This window comes from Dipodomys spectabilis, unplaced genomic scaffold (genome assembly GCF_019054845.1).
Source record: "Dipodomys spectabilis isolate Male_0828 unplaced genomic scaffold, ASM1905484v1 ptg000118l, whole genome shotgun sequence".
Lineage (NCBI taxonomy): Eukaryota > Metazoa > Chordata > Mammalia > Rodentia > Heteromyidae > Dipodomys > Dipodomys spectabilis.
The window spans coordinates 2,105,346-2,128,205 of NW_024870795.1; the positions used below are offsets into that span (position 1 = coordinate 2,105,346).

The following is a 22,860-nucleotide window of genomic DNA, read 5'->3' on the forward strand; positions in this document are numbered from 1 at the left end:
TGGCCATGTTGCCCCCACTGGCACCTCACTAGACACGTGAAATGTCAGGCAGGTGTCGGGAAGGGGGGAGGACCTGCCCTCGCTCCCAAAGTCCCACAGCTGGAATGTGGCTGAAGCTGACCCAATCCATATCTGCCAGACTCCCACACTAGTGCTCTTCCTGCTCTCCAGGTCGGATCGGTCTGTGTATCTGTGTGTGCGTGCGTGCGTGTGTGCGTGCGTGTGTGTGTGTGTGTGTGTGTGTGTGTGTACTTGAGAGATAAGCAGCAGCAGGTGCTTTGCAGAGAGGGAATTGGGTGGTGATGCTCATGGCTGGAATGCAGAGGCTTCTGGGCATGGGATGGAGGGAGGTTAAAGGGAGAGGCCATGTGAGCCAAAGTGTGGCCTGGTACTGACCAGGGACCTGTGGGTTGGGATTTGGGGTTCCCCTGCTGGACAGGAAGGCAGGACAGACCTTGAACATCAGATCACCACAAAGAGTCAAGGCCAACAATGAGACTCAGCAAATGCCAGGCACAGACTGAGTGAGCCATAGGCTTGCAGGGACTAGGGAGGGAGAGCCCCGGGTTAGCACCCTGGACAGCAGAGCTGGCAACTAGGGCATGGGGAAAGGCATTGTGGGTAACCAGTATGCCCTGAAGATGTTAGATCCCTATTTCATTAGGTGTCAACTGAAGCCCAGAGAGGGGAAGGGACTGGCCCAAAGCCACACGGCTGGTCAGTTACTAACGGTCCTAGGCCCTAGTTTGTAAGTTATTTTTTTCCCTGGTGATATTAGGGATTGAACACAGGGCTTCCCACCTGCCAAGCAGACACTCTACCACGTGAACCATGCCCCTAGCCCTTTGGGGTTGGTAATTCTGTAGATAAGGTCTCACTTTATGCCTAGGCCATAGATCTTCCAGGGCTGTGATCCTCATTTGTGTTTTCTTATGTCACTGGTGCACTGAATCTGTTTATCCTGCTCTCCCAGGGAGGGCCTGAAACCTTGACCCGCTGATCTCTGTCTCCCAAGTAGCTCAGATTACAGGCATGCACCATTGTTCCCAATTGTCTCAACTCCTTGGTCCAGGGCTCATTAGCGTGAACCCCCATCTCCAAGTTTTCCGTCGAGTGCATTTAACTGTGAGAGTCCCCATGGCCTCAGGGCCTTAGGACAGATTGAGTGGATCCTGAGCTTTACACAGAGACTAGAAGATCATGGTTCAAATCTCAGTTCTGCTACTGTGTGACCTTTGGCAGTTAGCTTCCCCTCTCTGTGCCTCTGCTCTCACAGTCATTAGAGATAATAGTCCCTAATGAGCAGTGTGGTGAGAGCTGTGTGGGATGCAGCCGGCAGGCAGCTAACAGCATGGAGCAGATACAGCACACGTGGAAGTTGTTGGTGAGACCGTTACTGAAGCCCTCGTTGGAGAGGGCGGGCGCCTCCTCAGCTCTGGCTCTACCTCTCCCACTCCACCCCTGCTCTGGGGTGGCCTACATTCTCACACCGGAGCTACTCAAATTGACTGGACATAGCAGCAGGAGCTAAAGCACAGAAAGGGAGAGTAACAGGACCCAGGCTGCACAGAGCACATCAAAGGAAAATAAAAAGGTGGCCCTGGAGCTCAGCCTCGGCCCCCTGTGAGCCTCCTGCCCAGCCTCCCTGGGTGCTCTTGGAGGGGTCTCCCAGCAGTGGGCACTGCAGACTTCAGAAGCCACTGCAGGAGCAGCTGGTGGGGCCATGACTGTGTGGTGCCAGTGCCAGGGAAGCCGGGGCTGAGTGCCTGCGGGGCACCGGCACCACCAGGCACCCGATGCTCTGGTGAATTTCCAGGTGAGGCCACACCTCCACCCTTGCTTCTCGAGGAAGCTGCAGTCACCGCCCTGCTTCCAAGAGGATACTGAGCCACAGGATGGTTTGGGAGAGCTGGACACATGGAGGACTAGGGATTTGGGGGCAGCAGGATATCCCTAGCCCAGCCAGGAGCCGCCCTGGGGCAGGAAGTATCAGAGAAAAGGGACCGCATGTGTCCACTTCTGTTTACAAGCTCCTACGCCACTACATGGAGATCTTAACTCATTCACAGGTGGGAAAACTGGGGTTCAGAGACACTACTGAGTCACAAGAAGTCACACAGGTAGTAGCAAAGATCTGAACCTGATTTGTCTCACTCCAAAGCTGAGCTCCAGAAAGAACCACAGGGGAAAGCAGGGTACTGGGGAGAGGGTCTCTCGTTCCCTTCCCAGGGAGGACGGGGGTCCAGACTGGCACTGCAGGGGGCAGGGAAGGATTAAAAGAGCCCCAGAGGTCAGCTGAGACGGTGCAGACCCTCCAGAGAGCCCCCAGTACTCACCGCACGCTCCGGCCGGGGGAGAAGGACTTGTCTACCCTGAAACACAGCAAGCACGATAGCCAGTGAGGGGCTGGGGAGAGTACACTCTCTGGGCTGTGCCCTGGGGCTCGGCACCCTAGTGTCAGCTGGGGACATGGGAAGGTGTGGGGGCAGTGGAATAGGAATGAGGCAAGATGGAGGGCCAGAGCTATGGGTGTCAGAAGCGGTGCCATCCAGATAGCAGCCCTGGGGCAGGTGGAGGACCGCGGGACTCCGGGCAGGGGCAGAGCAAGGATGTGGGGTGTGCCTGGCTGCTCAGGCCCCACGTGCCTCCGGCCCAGTGCTGCAGGTGGCTGTACACCCAGGACAATGCCTGGGAGCCCTCAAGGGGGTCCATGAGCACCCCATTCCTTGACGCCTGGATGCTAACTAATCATCACTGTCAACCCTGTACCCCCAATCTAGGCAGCCTCCAACAGAATGGGTGGACAGTACCCCTTCCAGATTCTTCCCCATCAGTGCTCTGGGGGCACTTGGATACTGGGCAGTTGTTGGGACAACAAACACTTCTTGCCTTCTGCCTAAGGCAAGGAGGGAATGGAGAGGGAGCCCCAAACTGGACTCCACCAGCTGGTAGGGGAGGGGTTGACGGCTGGCCAGGCCCTGCTGGGGTTCCTGGAGATGGGCTAGCAGGGGAGGTTGGGTGAGGGGGAAGGGCGCCCATCAGGAAACCCCGTCCAAGCTGGTTCTTGCGTCACCTGACAGCTAGCTGGGTTCCCTAGGGGGCAGCTCTCTGCAGGTCCCACCCCACCTGTCTGTTGGGGTCCCCTCTGAACAGCCAGAGCGGGGAGCACCCTGGACACCGACCCGCGGCGGGAGGACTGCAGAGCGTGTGCTGGCCGTGTTCCACACACCAGTGGGGATCTGGGGGGTTCTGACACGGGAAAGCCGGGCCTGGTGAAGGTCGCGCTGCCGTTGGTGTCCGGAGGGGCCTCGGAGCCCGGCCTGTGTGCCCTCTAACCTGCCAGATCTCTGCCTCGACAAGATCTCCGGTCCCACCTCCACACGCGAGGTCAGGCGGGACGGTCCCCCCACGACGGGCCAGCTGCCCGCCAGGCCGGGCCGCGGCGGCCTGGGAAGCGGCGGGCGGGCGGCGGCCCCGCTGCCCCAGCCGAGCGGGCTCAGGCCGCTGACATTCCCGCTGGCCGGGCCCAGCGGCCGCGGAGGCGGAGCAGGGGCCCTCGCAGGACCCCCATCCCACACCCCTATCCTGGCACTCCGTGTGCGTGAACGCACACGCGCACACAGGCACGCGTGCCCGGCGCCACTCTCAGGCCCCACACGTGCACGGCCACGGGCGCACACGCGCAGACACGCCCAAGCTCACCGACAACTCCCCCCCCCCCGCACGCTCACCCGCACGCGCACACCCAGACACGCGCACGCACACACGCCCGAGCGGAGCCCCTCTAATCCCAACCGGGCCGGGGCGCGGCACGCAGCGCACGGACGGACGGACGGACGCCGCGCAGGCGCGCGCGCGCCCCAGTGCACCCCCTCCCGCACCTACCCTCCGTAGGCCCCGAAGGTGAAGCTGCGCTTCCGGCTGCTCATGGTGTGGCCGAGGCCGGCCGCGCCGCCCGGCCGTCTCCCCCCCCCCCCGCCGGTCACCATGGCAACGGCCGCCACGCCCGGCCCGGCCCGGATCCTCCGCGCCCCGCCGCGGGCGCCCGTCCAGCAGCGGGCACAGAAAAGGCCGCTTGTTCACGGCCCCCAGCGGCCAGCCCGGCCATCCAGGCCGCTGCCAGAGGGCCGGTGGGGCCACCGTGACGCTGGGCACCCCCCACAAGGACAGGGGCCCGGCCTGACAGCCCAGCTGGAGCCCCTAGGGGCGCCCCGCTTCCCTGGCCCTTGGAGCCGCCAGGCTCAGTGGATGGAGCCCCCCCGCCCCCCATCCCCAGGCTGGCGAAGAACTTCCAACCCAGGGTCCAGGGAGGGACGCTGGATTTCTCCACGGGAAAGCGGGTCTAGTCCGGCCAGCCTCCAGGGTCCTCGCGATGAGAACTGGATCAATGCTGGGCCCTGGTCCCAGCACATGCCCGGTAAATGCCAGCGGGGTCCCGACTCCTGCTGGACGCTGTGCTTCTTCTAGCTGACCAATGACCACGAGCCAATGGGAGAACCGTATCCAGTTCCCCCCCACATCCCCACCTGCCTGGAGGCCCCGGATGCCCTCCCCTGCCTTAACCTGAGGAGCGGGAGGAGCAAAGGCCCGGAAGCTTCACCCCCTCTTGAAAACGCCTAAGCCGCTGTGGGCATGGCTTGTCATCGCCATTACTCAGAAGGCTGAGCTATGAGGATCACAGTCCGGAGCTAGTCCAGGCAGACACATGGGCGACTAGTATCTCCGATGAACCAGAAGTGGAGCTGTGGCTTTAATGGTCTACTGATCACCAAACTTGAGCAGAAAAAGCTAAAGGATATCACTCAGGCTCTGAGTTCAAGTCCCAGTCCTAGCATGCATCGCACGCACACACACACAGAAAAGTAAAAAATATCCACCAACGCAGGCTCCTTCACATTGGTGTTTGGAGAGAAACTAGGCTGAGTCTTGAAGTCCTTCACATTGAAGTCCAACAAACATTCTAGGTTTTTCTCTGTACCCAGCTGGCTCAGAGCTCTGATCCAAGAGGAGATGTGGCAACTAACAGAACACCAGCCCTGCCTCAGGACTCAGGCCACCTGCTAAAGCTCCACCATAGAGGGAAAGGCTGCTTTCCCACACCCTGCACCCAGGAAGGTTCTAGAATCATGAGGGTTTGTACAGGGCTTTCCACAAAGGAAAGGTTGGAGAAAGAAGCAGGGAAGATGGAGGAGGACTGACCAAGGGCATAGGGACCAGAACTGGGCCAGGGCCTGCTTGGCTCCATCCTCTGCTGGGAAACGGCCATTGTGAGACAAGACGGTGGTTTGTAGAGGTGGGGTATGCCTCAGTTTCCCCCTTCTGGCAAGAAGAGAGACCTTTGCTCACAGTAATTACATCTCTTGGGAAGCTGCTCAGACCTTTTCCTCCACACACTTGAGATGGGCCAAGCAGCCCTCAGGAACACCCTTCACAATTCAGAACCCAAACTGGCACTGGTGGCTCACACTTGTAATCCTAGCTACTCAGGAGGCTGAGATCCGAGGATCACGGTTTGAAGACAGCCCAGGCAGGAAAGTGTGTGAGACTCTTATCTCCAATTAACCACCAAAAAAGCTGGAAGTGGAGCCATGGCTCACAGGGTTAAGAGTGCTAGCCTTGAGCAAAACAGATCAGCACCCAGGCCCTGAGTTCAAGACCCATGACCAATGACTGACAACATTAAATAAATAAAAATCAGAGCTCAACAAGACACACGTTAGTCCTCAGCCCCAGAGCTACCTGCCTTGCTTTCAGCCCTCAAAGGAGGCTCTGGCTCATCCTTGGCTCTGCTGGCAGAATGCTCTGCAGCCAGGATTGGGCTCCTGATGCGCTAGGCTGGGGTGCAGACTTGCGGGTGGAAGGACCACAGCCAGGAAGTGTGGGAAGCCTGCTCTGCATAGGACAGTTGGGGTGGGGGGGACCCGTGAGTGAGGGGTAGGAGGCTGAGGGCCCCAGGTTCCCTCCCTCCCACTGTCCTTTCCCTTTCCTTCTTCCCTCCCTCCTCCCCTCCCTCCATCCCTCTCTCTCTGCCTCTCTTCATTCCCATCTCCTTTTTTCTTTCCTACCTTCAACAGCAGACAAGGTAGAGATGGGGAACATGAGGGCCCCAGAGCTGCACTTGGACTATGGGGGTTCACACAGCACTAGAATGGGGGGCCCAGCTCCCTACTCTGTCTGCTTTTGAGGGCTGATTCCTGAGTAGGCTCTGCATGCCCGGTTGGCAGGGAGGGCAAGGAACCTCCAACATGCCAAGTTTCCCAGCCAGGCCTGGCCTTGGGAGGCCCTGCTGGTGCTAGGACAGTGGGCCCTTGAGAGGGGCCCCGGGGGCTGCCGCATTCCCACCAAAGACAAAGGGCCCAGTGTGGGCTCTGGCCTCTGGGCTCCCACCAGCTGCAGCTGCCTTCTTGGCGGGGTGGGGGTGGGGTGGTTAGTGGGGGGGGTCACGTTCCCTCAGCCGGAGATGCAGGGAGGGGGACACTCCTTGGCCAGCTCCTAGTCTCCTGGGACAACAGCAGGATTGGAATATACCTCCTTGACCTGCCAGGCCACTTCCAAGAATGTGTGGCCTACATCATCACATGTGACCTGAAAACAGTGGTCAAGGACTGTGCACGCACACGCACGCACAGGAGACACATACTTCCGTCCCCTCCAGGAGCCCTCCCAGGCTCCAGTCCTGGCCCTCCCACTGTGAGACCTAGGAGGAGTGACTTCATCTCTTCATCTGTGAAGTGGGAACAGGGATGAAAATAATAGAATCTGCCTCAAAGGATTTTATTGATGACTACTAATGACAAACCACTGAGAATAATATCTGGCACAAGGCATGCATTTTCCAAATAAACATTAGTTATAAGCTGGGCTATAACAGGCTCACATCTGTAATCCTAACTACTCTGGAGGCTGAGATCTGAAGATTGTGGTTCAAAGCCAGCCTGGGCTAGAAAGTTTATGAGACTTGTATCTCCAATTAAGCACCAAAAAAGTCAGAAGTGGAGCTGTGGCTCAAGTGGTAGAACACTAGCCTTGAGCACAAAAACTCAGGTACAGCACCGGGCTTTGAGTTCAAGCCCCAAGACCAGCACAAAACAAGACAAACATTTGTTTTAAGCCAGGGATTGTGGGATCATGGTTCAGCCCAGGTAGAAAAATCCCCAAGATTCTTATTGCCAATTAACCAGCAAAAAGCCAAAAAGTAGAGGTGTGACAAGTAGCAAACACCAGCCTTGAGCAGAAGAAGCTAAGCAAGATCAAGGACTCTGAGTTCAAACCCCAGTGCTGGCACAAAGAAAGAACTAAATGGCCAACCAGAGGGAACAGAATAAATAATGTCTCATTTATATCACGCTGACTGTGTAGCTCTTGGAAAGAAAGAGGCAGATCTGTAAGTGAGCAAGACAGACAACAGCAGGCACAGAATAAAGGACATCCCCAGAGCAGGACATCATTGTGACGGGTCTGGCTTAGTGCCCTGTACACATGACACCCCACAGACCCAGCTTGCTGGGGAGGGGAGCTCACTACCCCCAGCCCAGCCAAGGCACTGAGAAGCTGGTTGCTGCTTTCAGGGACAAGGCAGAGCTCTTTCTTCCCTTACTCCAGCCTCTCATGTAAAAGACAGAGAGAGAGAGAGAGAGAGAGAGAGAGAGAGGGAGAGAGAGAGAATAGGGCCCAACTGCCTGCAGGTCCAGGCATCTCTCTAAAAGACTTCCCGTTCTAGGCCCCCTAGATTTTCAGCCTCATTATGTGCCAGACTGTGTGAAGTAAGCGGGGTAGAGGGTTGTAGAGTTCCCTTTCTAACTTCACCTTCCCTCTCCCCCAACTCTGGGAGTCCCGTCCACCTGCCTGCACTCCCGCCAGCAAGGACAGAGGGAGGGACGGGCCCTGGGAGGATCTCAGGCCTGGGCTCCAAGCTCCCACTTTTGCCAGGATCCCCCCAAACCTCCTTCTCTCCCAAAGTCATTCCCACATAAGATATTGACCTGAGGCCTCCTAGGCAGGAGACTGAGCAATCCTAGGCTTCCCGCCCTGGTCCCTTGGTCCTGGTGGCTCCTGCATGGCTTTGCATGAATCACTTTTCCTCTCTGGACCTCAATTTGCTCATTTGTTAAACACCCACTCTCACTTTGCTGGGCTAAAGATGGAACAATGGAAAAATGCACTTGCCTTGAGACACTCCTCCACCAGCTCCTGGCGTCATCAACCTTACTTAGCCCTTGGCCTTTCTAGCCAAGCCATACCCACCCAGTCCACGAGCTGCCAGCTCTGTGTGTGCCTGGTGGAGTGGCCTTCTGGGGCTTTTCCAGGCTCTAGGAATGGAGGAATCTGGCTTAACATGCCCCTCTTCCTGGGCAGCTGCCTGGTGAGGTTACCGGCTCAGCCATTCCCTACTTTGGTTCTTGCCCCACCCTACTAAGATGCTCCTGAGGACACTACCGATTCCAAATGTCCCTGTCAGGACAATCTACCCAGCCAGTATAACCAGAGTAAGTGTCCCTGGGGGGCCTAGCTCTGGTCTCCACATAGACTGGATGCCTCAAGGGGCCCTGGGAGCAACACCCTTTCTGGAGATGGACCCAAGTGTATAAACTCCTCCTTCGCTCCTTCCCTCCCTGCCTCTCAGCCTCCCTTCCTTCCTCTCTTCCTTCCTTCCATTCATCCGTCAATAAACACATATTGAGTACCTCCGTGCCAACAGCCTGGTTCAGACACTGGCATCAGAGAAAGAACAAACCAGACACAGTCTCTGGAGGATCTCTGGGCCCACCTGCTACTCACTGTCAGCGCTCACACATGCACTTGCCCTTATTCACTGCATAGCACAAATGTCTACCTTACACCTAGAGACCACATCAAGATCAAATGCATGGCTGGGGAGGTGGCTTAGTAATAATAGAGTGTTTGCCTAGCATGCATGAAGCCCTGGATTTGATTCCTCAGTACCACATACACAGAAAAAGCCAGAAGTGTCACTGTGGCTCAAGTGATAGAGTGCTAGCCTTGAGCAAAAGCAGCTCACGGACAGTGCCCAGGCCCTGAGTTCAAGCCCCAGGACTGGCAAAAAAAAAAAAAAAAGATGAAATGCATATAAGGCTGGTGCTGCTGCTCAGTGATAGAGTGCTTGCTCAGCATGTGCACAATACCCTCAGTTCTACCCCCAGTGCTGTAAAAAAAAAAACAAAACAGACCAAATGCATGTATACCACTCATGGGAACATCAACCTGCGTGTGGCTGATTCATACGAATGAACACACACACACACACACACACACACACACACACACACACACAGATGCTAAGGTCAAATGAGGCTCATACCCAAAGTCTTCATTCCATGCACGCTCACCTCCCAGTCACCTGTGATAGAAGAGCACAGATACACACACAGTAATCCCAACTTGTTGCTCAGATCACATCGTGCCTAGGGAGACACGTGCACACGCACGCACGTGCACATCTCACACACAGCACCCAGGTGACAGTGCCTCTGCACAGGATGTCAGAGCTCCTGATTGGGTAAAAGTGAAGTAGAAGAGAGGGTGGCCCTTTGGGAGATCAGAGAGATGCAGAATTGCTGCAGCCCCAAGGAGAACAAGAGGGAAGGCAAAGGCCATTGACCCCAGAACAGGCTGGGATCCAGCTGGCCTCCCTCCCCTGCCTCCCTGCCCATTTTCAAGAACGGTTGGGCCTGGTGCCCGTAGCTCATGCCTGTAATCCTAGCTAGTCAGGAGGCTGAGATCTGAGGATTGAGGTTCAAAGCCAGCCTAGGCAGGAAAGTCCATGAGACTCTTATCTCCAATAAACCACCAGAAAACTGGAAGTGGTACTGTGGCTCAAGCGGTAGAGTGCTAGCCTTGAGCTGAAGAGCTGAGGGACAGCGCCCAGGCCCAGAGTTCAAGCCCCACAACCGACAAAAAAAAAAAAAGAATGGTTGGGCAAAAGTGTCAGTGCCACCCAAGACACAAGTTGCCTGAGCCCTGTGCTAAGGGTCAGGAGAGCTGCGTATACCCTGGCTCAGCTGGCCACTTGCTGATTCCTCACACATCCCCTTCCCATTCTTGTCTCTGCCAGTTTATCTACAAGACAGGGGAGGAAAAGTTCCTCTAGATAGCCTCTTCCTCTCAGCCAGCCAGCCGGGGACCCTGTGAACCCCTCCTCAGCCCTTAGCAGCAGTTCTCAATGGTTGAGGTTGCTTTGTCCCCTAAGCACTAAGGGAAATACTGTAGAGTGATTTTCTCTTTTATTTCCTTTGTGCTAGTACTGGGGTTTGAATTCAGGGTCTAGGTGCTATCCCTTTAACTTTTCTGCTCAAGGCCAATGCTCTACTGCTAGACCATACATCCACTTCTTGCTTTTTGCTGGTTCATTGGAGGTAAGAGTCTCTCAGGTTTGTTTGCCCTGGCTGGCTTCGAACTGAGATCCTCAGATCTCAACCTCCTGAGTAGCTAAGATTAGTCATGAGCCACCAACGCCCAGCAAGACAGTAGATTTGCTCTGAGGTTACCGTGGTCAGTACAATCCATCAGAGCATAGGAACCAGGAAAGCTATGACAGTGAGAATCTTACTCAAGGAAGACTTGTGCTCCAAATATCCCCTAGCCCTTGCCTTGTTTTTAGTGCTGGGAATGGAACTCGAGGTCCCAAGCATCTTAGGCATGCCCTCTATCACAGAGCGGCTACATCTCTAGCTTTCATCCGTAATACATTTTTCATAGGTGCAACTCCTGAAGCCATGCTGAGAGAGAGAGGTCAGGTGCAGCAATATGACTTTCTGCTCTCAATTCTAAAGGTCTTTTGTAAACAAGTGCAAACATTTGGTCACTTCAGAAGCTCCTGTGGTGCGATCAGGCCCATATGTTCAACTAGACAAGTACGGCGACTTTGCTTTTCTTGCATCCGCATGCCGAGTTTCTTTCTAAACTAAGGGTGTAAGGTGGCTTACTATTGAGGAATGTCATTATAGGAAAATAAAGGCTAATTAAAACGTGAACTGAACCGAGCCTGGGTGCCAGAGCGGTCCCTGGCGCCCTCAACTGGTCATCACAGGAACTGCAGGCCAGAGCCGGACAAGCTCCAGGACCAGGGACAGCGCCCCGGGACCGCGCCCGCAGGGCGGGGTAAGGACCCCCCCAGCGCCCCAGCAGGCGCCCCGCGTTCCGGCCCCCACCCTCCCGCCCTCCTTCGCTGGCTCTGCTCGGAGGCGGCCCCGGAGCCTGTCCTCCCCCCCTCTCTCCGGTACCAGCGCCGCGCCTCTCCCGGCCCACAATGGCACACCTGCGCGCACAAAGGCGCCACCTGCTCCGCCGCCCCTCTCCCTCCCCTGCGCGTTCCCTCTGCCGTCTCCCACGGGCTCTCAGAGCCTCACCTACGCCTCTTTGGAACCGCTGTGACCCCATCGAGAAAGAGCTGTATGTCTGCTGTGACTGGGGGGAAACTGAGGCTGGCATTCCAGCCCAGGAACCACAACAGCTACTGGTTACCAAGGCCTCGTGCCTAGAACTGACGTTCAACCGCTCCGTAAATTAGGGCCCATGGTCCTCCCCATTTTACAGATCAGGAAAGCGAGTTCCCTAGGTGGAGGTTCACGCCTCAGAGTTGCTCTACGGAAGCTCCAGCCAAGGAGAAAGCACTTCCAACAGTGTCCTGGCGCTGCTCCTACCCAGAGGCTGCCCGGGCCAGACATCCTCAGAGCCTGGGCTATCTCTCCTTATCCCACTATCTCTCCTTAAGGCTAGACCGTATGCCAGGGGCAAGCACAAGGGGCAGAGAAAGGAATCGCAAAAGCTAGTCTGTGGCCAGACTGAGGACAGGAGAGAGGCAGCCACTTTCGGTGGGAGCAGAGGTGTGTGTGTCTAGAGATCATCGCCTCCCTGCCTAATGGCTGACCCTCAACCCACACACTTCACAAGTGTTCAGTGGATGAATGAATGATTCTTTAGGTTGGCTATGAACAAAAAGAGAGACAAAATCAACTTTAATCCCATCATTCAACACATAGGGCTTGAGACCCATGTGGATTTGGAATTAAATGACTTGGGTTTTCCAACTCGGGCTGGTGACTTAGAGCCATTTCTATTATCTCCCAAAGCCTCAGTTTCTCCATTTGTTAAAGGAGATGATGGTAATCATAACTTCACTTATCTTGTAGGATTGATTTAGGACTCTATGTAAAGTGTTCATCCATGATACAGGAGGCACTTATGAATGAGGACTATCAGCCGGGCATGGTGACACATATCTGTAATCACAGCACTTAGGAGACTGAGGCAGGAGGATTGCAAATTCAAGGTTAGGCTGGGATACATGAAACAGTTTTTCTCAAAAAAAAAAAAATGGGGATGGAGGGTGGTTGTTTAACACTGTGACTGTACATAATAAAACCGCAAACTAAGTCCAAGATCTGAGTCTGAAGCTGAGCTCCACAGAGACTCACGATGTGACTGTAGGCAGGTCCCTGCCCTCTCTGGGGCTGGTTTCCTTGCCAATAATGGTGGCTCCCCAAGGATCCTTCTCACTGCCTTTGTGGGACTTCCTTCCCCCATGGTACAGCAGGCAGGAATTATCTAGGGAAAGCACAAAGGTGACCCTTAAACCCTGGGGCTGTGTTCACACTCAGCTCTCTGCAGCCCTTCCCCTAGCACTCCCCATAGCCTCTCTGGGCTCCTGGGACCCCAGGCTGCGATGGGAGAAGAGGATGTGTAAGGGAAGGTCTGGCACAAGTTGCCTCCAGCCCTACTTCCTCCTGGCAACCTCTGTCTGTGTGAACATCCAGCTTGGAAATCCTCAGGAAATCCTCAGCACCAGAGCTGGAAGGGAGCCCACAGTGCCGATGGGGCCAGCCCCCTCATTCTGCAGATAATAATTAGGACGATTATGCCCCACACAGCAATTCACAAAGGGCTTTCGCATCTGGGCGGCCTCCGTGTGTGCCGAGCCCTGGGGGCTGGCAGGCTTCAGGTGTCTGAGGAAACCAGTTCTAAAAAGAAAACCAGACATGGCCTGAGCATGCCCAGCTGACCTGACGCCATGTTCCAGCCCAGGCCTCTCCCCGGAGCCCACCGTGCCACTCATGCCCCATGTGGCTCAGGGGTGCACCCTGAATCAGGGGTGTGGGGAGGGCTGGCTTGAGAGGTCCCAGAGAGGGCAGGGCAAGCATCAGCTGGGGTTCTGGAGTGCCCACAGGAACCTGGCTTTCACCCCATCATGAGACCCCTGGCACACATCTCCAGGCTGCCAGTGACGGACTGATGGGAAAAGTTAATAGAGCCAACAGCTTCCCGGGGCATCCCAGACCCCTGGACCATGGCAGGCCCTGGCCAGAAGGACTCCCATTTCCCTGGGAAGAACCCAGCCCTTGACTTTACATCTCCCCCTCCATTCTGCATACAATGCACCAAAGTGGTTAACTGTGGAGTCCACACTACCTTCATTCAAATCTCAGTCTCACCAGCTGGGTGACCTTAGACAGCCCACTTAACCTCTCTGAGCTAAGAACAGCAACCACACACTGGGAAGTAAATGAGCGCCAGGTACCAGTTATTCATGCCTGTGATCCTAGCTATTCAGGAGGCTGAGATCCAGAGGGTTGAGACCAAGCCAACCTGGAACAACAGCAAGACTAAAAAGTCTATGAAACTCTCATCTCCAAAAATAACCAGCAAAAAACCAGGCTGGAAGCATGCCTCAAGTGAGAGCACCAGCAAAGCAAGCAAGCTGAGCAAGTATGAAAGCCCGAGTCAGTACCTGCAGTTCCATGAGGCTCAGCACACAGTGTGACCGATGTCCTGCCTGGGATCTATTGCTCAGCCTCTTTTCTGCTTCTCCCCCTGCCAGAATCTTCCCAGAATCCTCAGGCAGCTGTGCAGCTCCCGCCCTGACTGACAGGGCAGGATTGATGGGGGAGGAAGGTGGGGGTAGGGCTGGGAAACAGGGCAGCGAGCACAGGGCAGGTCTCTCTGCCCTACAAAGACCACCTGTCACAGATGCTTTTACATCTCCAGCTAGAGGGGCTGTAGGACTGGCGGCTGGGACAGGTGAGGTCTAACCCCAAGGCTCTGCCTAGCCCTGAGCCTGCAGCCTGGGCTGTCAGGTGGAAGGCAGGCGTGAGCGAGCAAGGTCGGAGCCCAACTGCCCAGAGCTTCGGCTCGCTGCTCTCCTTCACCTGCCCTCAGAGCGGGCGCAGAGCCTGCAGCACTCCTCCAGAGGAAGGTGGTCTCTCTCTGGATTCTCTTCCTTCCCCAGGGTTGGGGAAGAGATGGAGGGGTGCCCATCTTCAGCCCCTCGTGGCCCATTTAAGAACGAGACATCAGGAGTGCTCTGCTGGCCTGGCATGAGCTCACGGCAGGGCCATGTCCCCTCAGATGTCCTCCATCAGTCATGTCCGCCCTGACTGAGGAGCCGGCTCTCCTCTGAGTGTGGATGGCGCATCTTCTGCTCCCACAGCTCAGGAGCTGACCCAAAGCTGGGCCTCCAACTCACCTCTGCCTCTCTGTTTCCCCCAGCAGCCGAGGGCGGCATGGCCTGGAGGAGGTCACAGCCTCGGGGTGGCTCAGGTGTCTGATCCTCACTCCTGTTCCCCTTGTGCCTTGCCAATAACACCGGCGTCTCAGGGGAGCTGGGAACAGGTAGTTACAAGAAGCGCCCCAATCCCCCCAGAGACCAGTACACTGTGGCTCCCACAACCCCATGGCAAAGACAGCCCTGGCACCCTGCCCCCTTCCCCCACAAACAACAACAGGCAGGCTCAGAGGCCAAGCCATGCCCCAGCTAGTGGGACAGGGCCAGAAGAAATGAAGTATTACCCAGGCGCCAGTGGCTCAGGCCTGTAATCCTAGCTACTCAGGAGGCTGAGATCTGAGGACTCTGCATGGACAGCAACCCAGGGTCCAGGCAACACAGCACACCGGTGCCCTGCTGGTCTACAGCCCTGCTCCCCTTCCAGCCCCAGGAGTGGAAGAGGCTGACGTCCAGGGAAATGAGCGCAGGGAGATGGGCACTGATAGGGCCATCTTGCCCAGCAGAGGCAGGACAGAGAACAGTGTCAGGCTGTTTCCTGCTTCTGGTGGAAGGGCTGGCCATGTACCCCAAGGTCTGTCAGAAGGCTCAGCTGGTTCCTCCAGAGACTCTGGGGGACATGCAAACTCCTCAGCCTGGCATTCATGACCAAGAGCAAAGTGGTTCATTCAGCTCACCACCGGACACACCTTTCACTGAAACCCAACCAGTGCCAACGGCCGTCTTCCAGTTGCCACCCAGGCCAAAGCCAGCCATGCCACCAAGAATGCCTTTGCTCCCATCCTCACTGTGCAATTGACAGTGCTACTGGTGACCAGTCACATTACCATTTATTGAACATCTACTATATGCCACCGATACCCCCAAGGGAGGAATGATCCAACTGCCAAATAACTTGGAAATGCAAAGTCACAGAAAAAGATCCCTCTTATCACAAAACATTGAAGAAAAGGCTTTTTTTTTTCTCTCATTGTGAAGTTTTTAGCCAGGCACCAGTAGCTCACACCTATAATCCTAGCTACTCAGAAAGTTGAGACCTGAGGGCTGGGAAGGTGGCTCAGTGGTAGAGCACTTGCCTTGCATGCTCGAGGCCCTAGGTTTGATTCCTCAGCACCACGTAAGAAAAAAGCCGGAAGTGGCGCTGTGGCTCAAGTGGTAGAGTGCTAGCCTTGAGCTGAAGAGCTGAGGGACAGTGCCCAGGCCCAGAGTTCAGGCCCCACGATAGAACCCAAAAAAAAAAAAAAAAAGGAAAGGAAGTTGAGACCTGAGGGTCACAATTTGAAACCAGCCTAGGCCAAAAAGTTAGAAATTTTATATCCAATTAACTAGTAGCAAAGCTGAACCAGAGGCATGACTCAAGTGTAGGGTACCAGCGGGGACTGTAAAAAGCCAAGCAAGGGCATGAGGCCCTGAGTTCAAGCCCTGGTACCAACTTTCTGTTTCTGAGTGCAGCTCTGTTTTTTTTTTTTTTTGTCGGTCGTGGGGCTTGAACTCTGGGCCTGGGCGCTGTCCCTCAGCTCTTCAGCTCAAGGTGAGCGCTCTACCACTTGAGCTACAGCGCCACTTCCGGTTTTCTGATGGTTTATTGGAGATAGGAGTCTCACGGTCTCTCTTGCCCGGGCTGGCTTTGAACCGCGATCCTCAGATCTCAGCCTCCTGAGTAGCTAGGATTACAGGCGTGAGCCACCAGCACCCGGCTTGCAGCTCTGTTGTTCAAAGCAGCTCCTAGGCATTATATTTAATCCTCATGAACAACGCCCCCTGGTAGGGAAGCAAAATGGTTGTGCATTATTACCCTATTCTGTGAAGCACAGAGAGGGTATGTGACTACCTAAAGTCACGCAGTCACACAGTAGCACAGATTAGTCTTGGATTTTTTATTTTTTTGAGAAAGGGTCTATGTAGTCTTGGATGGCCTGGAATCCTTAATCTTCCTAGTTCTACCCCTCTCTCTGTCTCTTCTCTGTCTGTCTCTCTGTCTCTTCTCTGTCTCTCTGTCTGTCTGTCTGTCTGTCTGTCTCTGTCTCTGTCTCTCTCTCTCTCCGTGTACTAGGGTTTGAACTCAGGACCTCCTTCTTGTTAGGCAGGCACTCTACCAGTGGAACCACGCCACCAGCCCAACTTTTTGCTAGTTAACCGGAGATGAACCAGATTGCCAATCTCATGGCCTGTCCTGCCCAGATAAGGCTATCATCCCAGTGGAATCCCTTGTTTGGGGGTGTCTCTCCACTGGCACCCCTCTGCTTCTCCTTCTCTGAGTCACTGCTTGCAAGTGCCAGTCTTTCAGCCCTAAAAATAGAGCACTTTCTCCGAGGGAAAAAAAATAGCCACACACATGTAATCTACAAGGGTAATCTACAAGGGTAGCCCGCTATCCTGGAGTCCCCATTCTCCTGGGGCCAACTCTCCTGGGGTCCCAGGCCTAACAACCCCTCCTGATCTAATGTAGGCCTTGGCCGGTGCCCTGCACGCCACACTGCCCTGCTGAGACTCCTTTTCCTATGGTCACACCTTCAACTTTCCTCCTCCCCAGCCAGGCTCAGCTGCTTCCCAGAGCTAGAGCTGGGTCCAGAGACGGTGAACCATCTGCCCCTGGCTACAAAGGCAGAGACAGGCTTGGATGGAGAATCAGCATTCTCGTTCATCTTGGATGAGGGACCTAGACTAGAGCATGGAGTCCAGAGCCATCCCTGCTCTGACCTAGCATCCATCTGCCCTGAACGCTTCATCTCCACCCTGTGCCTGACAGAGGAGGCCTCGCTCAGTGACTTCCCAGAGGTGCCAATCTCCGGGAGGCGCAGCCAAGGCACCAGGGCCCTGCCTGACAGAGGCTCTGCCAGAAGGTGAGCAGAGATCTCCAAGGAGTTCCCCCACCATTCATACCAACTGGCCCCATCCCTGCTGGACCGCAAATTAGAAAGTAGGATCCAGTCCAATGTCTAGTTGAGTGATGAAGGACAGGGAGCCACCCTTGCCTTGGGGGGGAACCTGTGGACGGAGCCTTGGGGGGGGGGAGGGGAGCTTGGGGCAGAGGTCCTCCAATGTGTGGGGACAGGGGGAAAGGCCAGTGAGGGAGGAGCATCAGGCAGTGTCCTGGCCACAGTGGGATCACCAGAAGCAGAATAGAAGGAATGAGATGAGGCTTTGCTGGGGGCATTCAGAGGGGCCTGTGGCACCCCTGGGGTAAAGAAGCCGCCACCTCCCACACACAGGAAGCTGGGGCGATGCGCTCGTGAGCGCCCGGGGTGGCCTGGGTGTGGGTGATGTCTGAGCACCTTTGCCAGGTTCACGGATAAGCGTGTGGGCTTCCACCTGCTCTTTCCTGTTGTGTGGGCGTGGGAGGAGGACATAGAGACTACTGGGCCTGTGTGTGCCTAGGGGTGGGATCTGGATGGCATGTCCTTCCGTGGTGACGGGCACAGAGGGGTAGTGGTCTTGGCTGGGGCGTGCCTGTGTGTTCCTGTATGCAGGGCCCAGGGTTCTTGTGAGTCAGGCTGTGTCTGCATCTGTGTCTGGCTGTGCTCGGGTCGTGGTTGTTTGCGCAGCCTGTGCGGCTGCTCGGCAGCCTCTGACAGCCCGGACAAAGGCCTTGCAGACAGACAGGTGGCGTGGGAGACAGACTTGCCCCTGGAGTCCTCAAAGGCCTCTCTGCCTTGGAACTTGACAGCGGTGCAGGGGTGGGAGGTGAAGGGCAGGTTCTCATGGCACCGTTCAGACACTACTGGGGGGGCCTGAGACCAAATGCCCTCCAAACACTAAGGAGGCTAGAGGAATCATCCTTCTGTGTTTTGGGGTACGTTTGGAAGGGGGGTAAAGAAGGAGGGGGGTTCTCCTGAGGCCTTGCCAGACAGGCATCTTGAGGAAAGGAGGAGGCAGTCAATGGAAAGAGCCAAGGGGGGACACATCATGGCTGTGGGAAGGGACAATTGAGCAGGCACAGCTAGACATCCTCCTCAACCCAACCCACCGACATCCTAAGGTACCTAGATGCTCCATCCCCCCCCCACAAGGTGGGAACAGGGGGACACATCCCTGCGAGCACCCCGCAGGATCTCCACCCTGGATCAGGAGGCAGGCATCTGGGCTTGCAGCCCCACCAGAAGACAGCCCAGTGAGCTCACAGTTGCTTGGCCTCTTTGGGCCTCACCTGTTTCAGATACAAACCCTCAGCCTCATTTTAAAATGCTGCTGAGGGGGTGAGGGGTCAATCATGACTCTGGAATCTTTTCCAAGGCCACAAGGCAAACCTACCCTTGACTAGATCCAGCCTTCAACTGCCAGAGGACCCTTGAGCAGGCCTGTGGTCCTGCAGGGCCCAGAGAGGTCTGATGATCACGCTCAGCTTCTATAAGCCCCACCTTGTGCCAGCCTTGACAGCATTCAAGAGCATCTTTGGCTCAAGTTCCATCTCACTACCTAGGAAACTCAGCACCCCCCCCCCCTTCACCTTTACTCTCCCTGAGGAAAGGGTCACACGAGCCAAGGCAGGGACGGAGCATCCCTCACAAGAAAGGGACCCTTCTCCATCTCATTCCTCTTTGCCCTTCTCTGCTGCTCCCACCTGGCCTGGCAAGGTTTCCCTTCGTGGCCCTCCTGTGGGCCACCAGGGGTCTGACCCTCTGACTTTGAAGGACAGGGATAAATGTCCATGTGCCAAGCCAGGGGTGGGGTGACCTTCCTGACTAACCTCAGGCCTGGGCTAGACCCCAGCAGGGACTTCGGGGTCAAGTATTGGTGGGGGCCATATCACAAGGGGTGGAGGCGGGGGGTCACCGGCCTCCAGAGTCTGTGCGTGTGTGGGTTCGGGTGTGTGAGGGTGCACAGGTTTCTTCCCCGTGCCCGGGCATCCAAGGGCGGCCCCAAAGGGCGCAGGGGGCACCGGGAAGGCCCTGTGTATCCCCACCTCAGACCCTGGCGAGCCAGGGAGGGGATGAGGGTGGCCCGCCGGTGTGACGTGTATGTGTGCACGGGTGTGTGTGCGTGTGTATGTGTGTGTGTTTGTGCGTGTGTGTATGTGTGTGTGCGCGCGCGCACACCCTGCCCCCGACGCGGGTCAGGGACAGGGCTGGGGGGGGTGCGCTCTGTCCCCGGGGAGCACGGACGTCCCCGCCCTGCCGGCGACGCAGGGGCGCTGGACCCCAGGACCCCGCTTCCCCTGGCTGAGGACGCGCTTCCCCTGGCTGAGGACGCGGCGCCTCCCGGGCGCTAGGCCGGCTGCTCTGCAACCCCGAGGCGCCCCTCCTTGGGGAGGGCGGGAGACAGGGCTGGGCGTCCCCCCCGGGCCCGGACCCAGGCCCCCCGGACCCCAGCCCCGGCCCGTGCCGAGCCCCCCACCCCGACCCCCGGGTCCCCCCAGCCGCCTGCCGCGGCGACGCCGTCCAGCGGGCGGCGCCCATCCCGCGCCCCCCGGTCTCCCCGAGGCGCGCGCGGGGTGGCGGCCGAGCGCAGCCCCACACCTCGGCCCCTTCCTCCCCGCGGGGCCCGGCGCACTCACCGCAGGCCCGGGCGGGCGCGTCCTGGGCTCGGCACCCGGTGCCCGCGGCGGCCGCTGCAGCTCTGCCGGGACCGACGCGCTCGCCGCCGCCGCCGCCGCCGCCGCCGCCGCAGTTCGGGGAGGGGGGGGGGTCACGTGACCGCCGGGCGCTCCTTTCCCGGCGCCGCCCCCCCTCCCGCCCCACTGCGGAGCCGGGGCCGCGGGCGCGGCGGGGAGGCCCCCGCCCTGCGCCCCCATCCTGCAGGCGGGGAAACTGAGGACCAGACAGCGGGGTTGGGGGGAGGGGACCGCTCGGGGCCACGCGGCGGCGGCGGCGGCGGCGCCCGGGCGCCGTTCCGAGGGTCGGGACAACTTCTGGGACCCGGGGCGCCAGGGGCGGGGGCCGGCCGCTCGCGTCGAGGCGCCGGGGTGGCGTCCCTGCGAGGCCGGCACCGACCCTCGCCCCGCGGCCCGGGACCCCGAATACCCTGCTCGGATGGAGAAGTGGACCACGCGGCGGACGAGAGGGGCCCGAGCAGGAAGGGGCCGCGGAGGTGGGGTTGGACCAGGCCGGGGAAAGGCCCTGCCCAAGGTCACACTGCAGGGCCGCGCGGAGACTCGAACCCGCTCCTCCCGGAGGTTACCGGAGCCCGAGACCCCGCCCACTGCCCGCACGCGCACCTGTTCTCCCGGGCGCCGCCGCCTAGGCAGGCTCTAGCTGGGGGGTCTAGGGGTGGGGGCGCAGCAGGCCACCCCGGGACCACTGGAGGGACTCTCACCCCATGGGTGTCACTGGGGAAAGTGAAGCGGTGAAAGGGGGTGAGCAAGGTGGTAGTGGGAAGAGTTGAAAGGACTTGCCAGGTCCAGTATTTTTTATTATGTATTTGTCAGTCCTGGGGCTTGAACTCAGGGCCTGCTTCCAGCTTTTTCTGTGTATGTGGTGCTGAGGAAACAAACCCAGGGCTTCATGCATGCGAGGCAAGCACTCCACCACTAAGCCACATTCCCAGCCCGTGTCCAGTATTTTTAGTGAGCACCTGCTCTATGCCTCCCACTCTGTCCGCAGTCACAGGACTGCATTTCATTACGGAAAAGAGCTTGGCTTCTATAGGAACTGAGACATGCAATCCTTCAGGGATTGGGACCCTCATCCCATCCCCAGGTGGGAAAAGGTTGGGACATGGGGACCACACACTTGGCTTGTTCCTTCAAGTCCAGTATGAAATTCTACCTCGATAAGCTCCCCCAGCTGGAAGTGGCAAAGGCAGGAGGCAGGAGTGGATACAGGGTCTAGTTTGGCAGCTTGGAACCAGGGCAGCTATAATTTGCAATGCAGCTTCTCTGGTGCTCAGCATGGGGTGACATTCTGGAAGGTGGGGTACAATGTAGTAAGCAGGAGGAGGAAGATGCTTTGGCTCAGGTGGTTCACTGAGGGCCCACCCCACTCCTGAGCCCTCTGTTTCCAAATGCCTCAGGCCCCATCCAGTTGGCTCAAAGCTGCAAAAAGAGGGAAGGAAAATGAGGCTGGCCAAAGCTCTCCAGGAGACCACAGGGTGAGGCGACTGCTGCCCAACAGGAATGCTGCGTGAAGCCCGTCCTGGGAGGTGCTGGTGGAATAAGTCCTGGTTGGGAAATGACAATGGAATGGCTATGGATCTTTGGGTCACCGTGGACAGGGCTGGCCACGTCCCAGGATTCTCCTAGGCATGTCTCCACCCATCCTCCGGCTTTCTGTACACTGAGCTGGATTGATCCTTGAATTCTGACCACAATCACAGTGCTTCTTCCTGTTTCCTAATTCTGTCTCCAATGGAGGGCTCTGTGCTCCAGTGTGGAGGCCAGGTGCCCCACCTGAGCTAGTGGGAGAAGACCAAGTGGTGGTGTGCAGAAATGCACCAAGCCAAGGTGCTCAACTGCGTGACCTTTCATCATCCCGTATCCTTCCAGCTTCTGGCCCAAAGACTCAAATAAAAGGTCCTCAAGGGCCTCAGAGCCTGCTAGCATGGGGGAGAGGGAGTGGCAGCAGCAAATGTACACTGTGCTGGCTGAGCAAAGAACGAAAGCTCTTCTGCACCAGGCCTCTTTCTTTATAACCAAGGAACGTTTTAAGCACAATCTTTTCCTCTTTACAAAAAGCCTCCTCAACAAGGGGCTCTTGTCTGTCCTGGGGGGGCACGTGCCTGCTATAGGAGGCTGGGTATGAGGCCTGGCATGGAGCCTGGCTACTGAAGGGAAGATTGGACAAAGGCCTTGGAGCTCTGCTTTCTCTGTCCTATTTCAATCCAAACCACTCAGCACTGACCACTCACGCATGGCTGGGCACAAGCTTTCTCTTCCTCAAACACTTAAAAACACGACAACTCGGCCACCACTCTGCTTTCCCCCCCTATACATCCCCCCCCCCCTCCAATCACTGGGAAATAAAAGCTGTGCTTCAAAAAAAAAAAAAATCTGACATCTAAGAAGGCTGGAGAGCAAAAGAGTACATGGCACAACTGACTCTAAGTGATGCGCCAAATTGTCAGAAGATTCTTAAAATGGGAATAATGCCCCTTGGGAGTAACTCCCTTACCTGTTGCAGCACTAGCTGGCTAGAACCAAGGAGAAAAAGAGAGGACCAGACAAGAGAACACATCTGTGGGGAGTCCTCCAGACATGTCATCCACAGAACACGGTGGGGAGGAGGTATGGATTAGAGAGCATTTCCATTTCAGTCAGAGGCCAGATGAGGGGCGGGAGTCAGGGAAGGAGCTGGATCCCTATAAGTGGGAGGCTGCCAAGCAGATGCTGTCAGATGCACAGGATGAGATAGCAGGACCCACCGTTGGGGTACCCGGGCTTTAGGGTCACAGCAATGAAGCCCCTGGTTTTG

At 57.0% G+C, this 22,860-nt stretch overlaps 1 protein-coding gene across 5 annotated transcripts in view; it reads right to left on the reverse strand.

Annotated features, from left to right (window-relative positions):
* The window catches only part of LOC122115193 (RAP1 GTPase activating protein), a 60,388-nt gene extending 40,322 nt beyond the window's left edge, over nucleotides 1–20,066 (reverse strand). For 3 of the 5 annotated variants that reach the window (XM_042688501.1, XM_042688500.1, XM_042688499.1), the window contains exons 1-2: nucleotides 3,886–3,904; nucleotides 2,337–2,372 (exon numbers count right to left, since the gene is read on the reverse strand). The gene's annotated coding sequence lies outside the window, so the exon portion shown is untranslated. Of the gene's footprint in view, nucleotides 1–2,336; nucleotides 2,374–3,885; nucleotides 3,905–20,005 lie in introns of those variants that run through there. The other 2 variants (XM_042688506.1, XM_042688507.1) reach the window with 2 other exon arrangements.
* Nucleotides 20,067–22,860: the final 2,794 nt, after the last annotated feature.